Source organism: Gossypium hirsutum, chromosome D12 (assembly GCF_007990345.1).
Source record: "Gossypium hirsutum isolate 1008001.06 chromosome D12, Gossypium_hirsutum_v2.1, whole genome shotgun sequence".
Lineage (NCBI taxonomy): Eukaryota > Viridiplantae > Streptophyta > Magnoliopsida > Malvales > Malvaceae > Gossypium > Gossypium hirsutum.
Genome location: NC_053448.1, coordinates 42,592,250 through 42,597,613, shown reverse-complemented (window position 1 = coordinate 42,597,613; position 5,364 = coordinate 42,592,250). Strand labels below are relative to the sequence as shown.

At 31.2% G+C, this 5,364-nt stretch overlaps 1 long non-coding RNA gene across 1 annotated transcript; it reads right to left on the bottom strand.

Annotated features, from left to right (window-relative positions):
- Nucleotides 1–1,507: 1,507 nt before the first annotated feature.
- On the bottom strand, nucleotides 1,508–2,904 carry LOC121224130 (uncharacterized). Its single transcript, XR_005921662.1, has 3 exons — nucleotides 2,856–2,904; nucleotides 2,321–2,377; nucleotides 1,508–1,620 (listed from the first exon to the last, which is right to left on the bottom strand). It is a non-coding gene; the product is annotated as an uncharacterized lncRNA (long non-coding RNA).
- Between the last annotated feature and the right edge of the window lie 2,460 nt (nucleotides 2,905–5,364).

Here is a 5,364-nt window from a genome sequence, read left to right as displayed (position 1 = left end):
GAATTTAGTCGACATTCTCCCCAATGATATCTTCCACAATACTCACATAATGGAAATGTTGGTTTTCTTCTAAAACCCCCAGTACTACCTATAGAAATCGCCTGCTGAGTTTGTCTTGTCTGACTTCTGGATCTTTGCTCAACAATAGGAGAAGTGTACTTATAACCTCTAGAATCCCTCACTCTTTTTGAAGACGGTGGTAATGCGGAACTAGTTGCTAATCTCTTCCCAAAACTCTTCTCTTTCGAATGAGCTAACCCTTCTTCCAGTCGTTGTGCTCTATCAACCAAAATAGGAAATTCTTGTAGAGTAATGGTATAAGAGGAACATAAATTTCTTCATTCAATCCCCACTCAAATCTTCGACACATATCAGCTTCATCTGCTATTAATTCCTTAGCATATTTACTTAATCTGATAAATTCACGTTCATATTCAGCAACAGACATGTTATGCTGCTTCAAATCTAGAAATTCCCTTTTCTTCTTCTCTAAATAAAGTTGACTCACATATTTCTTTCTAAATTCAGACACAAAGAAATTCCAATTAATTTTTTCTGCAGGATGAATATTCATGACAGTGGTCCACCATTGATAAGCCTCACCCTTTAATAAAGATACTGCACATTTCAGCTTTTCCTCTCCTGTACACTACAATTCTTCAAATATTCTTTGACTGTTTTCTAACCATTCTTCAGCCTCAGTTGGATCATCATCTTTCTTTCCTTTAAACTCTTCAGCCCCATATTTTCTTATTCTCTCTAAGGGAGATTGATGACTGGTTATAGATGGTTGTGGATGTGGAACAGCAGCAGAAGAAGATGATGGTGGAACAGGTGGAACATTATTAGTTCTTACCACTTGCTGTAATAACTGATTCATTGTTTGTAACAAAGCTGCAATTGGAACTTCTTCTCTAGGCGGTATCGGCTCAGTTTCGGTCTGAGTTCTTTCTTCCAATCCAGGCTCCCTATCATCCCCCAAGTTTACCGATTCACTTCGAGCTTCAACTCTCTGTTGATTTCTTTCCCTATCAAAGTTTAGCGCCCTACTCTCAACTTCATTTTCTGACTCTTCACGAGATCTATTTGACATCTTTAAATTTCTACAATATTCACAATAAATCACAAATTATACAATTAAATAAATAAACCTCATCTCATCACATCAATACATAAAATGACATGTACAGATAAACTCATTCTCGACCCAAGAATTCAAAAAACCTAGGCTCTGATACCAATAAATGTAACCCTATACCTGATCTAACCATACAGACCCGGTATAAGACTATTACATTTGGTGCCAAAACGATTATGGCTGGATATTGTTTAAACAAAACATTTATACATAGCATTATAACTTACCAACCATATTTGCAAACATACATATAGTTTTACTAATTTATTTCATATATATATATACCAAAATACGTAAAATACCTAAAAATAGATAGAAGTCCAAGAGTTTACATTTTAATTCCTAACATATGGAAGCAAAACTGACTATCTATGTACATGCCATTTTAATTCAAAATATGGTACCTACTTCTGAAGCTCTTGAAGATGTGATGAGATGAGAGATCTTCTATCCTGACTTTACCTCTTCGAGTCAAACTGTACCTACGCGTTAAAATTAAACGCGTTAAGCCGGTGAAGGCTTAGTAAGCACTACAAGAATAAACAAATAAATAAATCTAAACAAAATATGTCAAACTCATTCTGTTATTACGTATTTACGTACGTATAAGCTTCATAAAACTTACCTTAGCGTTTTAATGATTCGTTTTTCCACAAATCATAATCTTAGCCCAAAGTAGATTTTATAGAACACACCGGATATACGGAACAAATACAGAGGTGCATTGGTATGCACTAATGAACAGAGAGCACAGGTGTGCTAAACAGAGAGCACTGACGCGCTAAAATCAGAGAGCACCAACGTGCTAGTAGTCAGAGAGCACCAATGTGCTAATAATCAGAGAGCACTAACGTGCTAATAATCAGAGAGCGCGCTAAAGTTCCTTAATGGCATGCCACTAATATCCTGATAGTTCTAAATTCCATCTACTTGGGCATTAAAACTGAATCTCATTCAATTAAATACTTTATAGAATTATTTCGAAAAAGATTTCTCATTTCTCCATCATTACAATTTAGTGCACATTTCACAATTCACAATTATCACACCATTTTCACATATATACACTTTTGTCACAATATTTACTTAATGTTCAATCAATATACCACTACATACTTTCCATCTATAATATAGGCATTTAAATAAAATAATTTAAAATAAAAATAACCTTGTAGTACTTACAACAAAAAGGTTGAGATGATATCTTCCTTCACTCCTTAGCCTTCTCTTTTCCTTTTTCTTCAATTTCATATAAAACACATAACATTTATATATTAGAAAAACAATCAAATAACTTTCCTATATGATTTAATAAGAATAAACATATATGATATAATAATTTCATAATTTCTTACCTTAGCTAATATTTCAATTTAATTCATAACTAAAATTATTTCTATTTCTATCACAATCTATACATTATTTTTACTTAAATTCTACTTACAACTTGACTTAACTCTCAAATTTTCACTAATAAACCTTAATTTCGAATTTCTTATAATTTTACATTAAACTTATAACTTATTTCTCAATTTAATCTTTTTCCCAATCCTAGTTTGAATTTCCATCAACTCAACCTCTAATTCATCCACTAATTCAATATAAACTACATAAAAAATTCTACAAACTTTCAAAATTTCAATATATACTTGCTAGTATTTTGATTTAGAATCATAAAAACTCAAAGATTTCAAGAAAAGGACTTAATTTGACTTACCAATTTGAAATTGAACCTTAAAATCCCTAATTCTCTTCTTTACTTTTTCTTTCTTTCTTTCTCCCCTGTTTCTCCCCTGTTCCGTTTCGAATTGAATTCTGTTTCTTTCTTTTCATTTCTTTTTCTTTTGTTTTATCTATATAATAATATAATATAATAACTTACTTATTAATTAAATAACATAATATAATATATATAACTTAAATAAAAAAAATATCTTAGATATTTTAAAAAAAGGCATAATTGCCTATTTGGTCCTTTTAACTTTCTTTAATTTATAATTAAACTTTCATACTTATTTCAATCTAATCCCTTTTTCCTAATTACTTCTAATTACATCAAATTCTCCTAGTCAAAACATAATTAGACACACAACTAACTTAGTAAATATTTATAATAAATATTTACAAATCCGATTTACCGAAACAAAGTCCCGGAAATGTATTTTTTTATTTAATCTATTTAAATAAATTTTACCATATAATCAATAAAGTTTTATTATCAAAATTTTCATGCAACCTTCCTATCATAATATAGACCATATCACAATATTAAAATAAATTTTCTTTCTAAGTCGGATTTGTGGTTTCGAAACCACTATTCCAATTTACTGAAAATGGGTCATTACAATATGTCCTTAGTCTAATAAAAAATGAGCAAACTGATTGAAAGATCTGAAATCTATTTGTTGATTGGACCCAAGTTGAATAGATCTTGAATCTGTTTATGGATTTATTCACTTGTGACGTTCATAGTATGGCATACCTAAATCTTGAGTGGATGACAAACTATGTATGTGTGGATCATACACTTTGATGTAAGTAAAAACCTGAGTTCGAATAGATAAGAAACCGAAAGATAGTGTGTTGGGTGTACGACTTCTGCAGTATGTAATGTCATTCACAACAGTGGAATTCATAGCCTGAGACATGGGTAAATGATATCCTCTCATTGACATTACATGGTTGATGAAAAATAAACATAGCAATGGGTATTTCGTCTTTCTAATGAATGACTTAATTACTATTCAATAGTAATTGAATTTTCATGAAGGAAGATGTAATGGTCACCATGAGATAAAATATGTAACACCCCCAACCCGTATCCTTCACTGGAATCGGGTTACGGAGTATTACCGGAATTTAAAGATCAAACAGACAGAAATTTTAAACATTTCATATCATCAAAATAAGTCATCAAAGCATCATTTTAATCCAAATTATAAACATATCAAATCTAAATCAATTTTTCCTAGTTCATGAGCACTTAACCATAGAATTAAATTCACATGCACCTATCTAGATTTAGTTTAATTTATCATGCCATAATATGGCTTCAAAAACAAACACATTTATATGTATAAAACCAACCAAAATTAAACTTATAACCTCATTTATAATCAAACCACAAAAGAACTATTATTTAGACGCCCTAGGTACATGCTAACACAAAGGATAAACATCACCACATTTGAGTTTGGGATCGTTGTTGGATGCTGAATCGGGAATCAAAAGTTAAGTACCTAACCTGCGCACGGGAAACAAAACCGTAGGCTGAGTAAAACTCAATGGTATTTCTATAATCCGAATATTTAAAAATAAAATAATATAATAGGCACAATTGAATATTTAAAATTCACATTTGTTTATACAATAGCATTAACCATTCAATGCTCAAATCATAAATACATCATTTTATACCATACTCAATTCTCATTATTTGTCATAAAATAGCTTCTCACAATATAATACACATTTCACTTAAACAACAATAATGTTCATTCCATATCCAATTCATGAATACACAATTCATGTGTCTCAATCCATATTTCAATTCACAGTCCCCTTTTCATTTCACATATAATATCACCCAACATCGATCATAGTGTCATTTCATTTAATTACCCCTATTAACACGACTCGGACTCAGAAGGATACACGGATCCAACCAAAACACACCAGTTTGGCACCCAGTACCTCATCGGATAATTCAAAGTAATAAATTGACACTCAGTGTCTCATCGGCTAAACCGAAGTAAATTGACACCTAGTGTCTCATCGAATTAATCCGAAGTAGTACCTTGACACCCAGTGTCTCATCGACTCGAAGTTGAAGAAATGCCTGAACTCTTCCAATCCTATTGCATGCCATCTATATCCGACTCGGCTCGATACAGTTAATAGGGTTTAATTTCACTTTCCAAATACAACCAAAATTCCATTATCATATTTGCACACATAGATATATTCATTTTAATTCAATAATCAATATATTCATTATATATATATCACTTCAATCCATTCAATCAACTTTAATTCAATTCAATGTCAAAATGCCAAATACTCACCTCAACCACTTACCATAAGCATTAAATCAAAATACAATAATTAATAACTAGATTCGGTTTATAGAAATACAAACTAAAAATTCCGAGCTATTCCACGTCGACTTTATATTTCCCCTTTTTAGTCGAAGATTCCAGTACGACGTTACCTACGGAATTAAAACA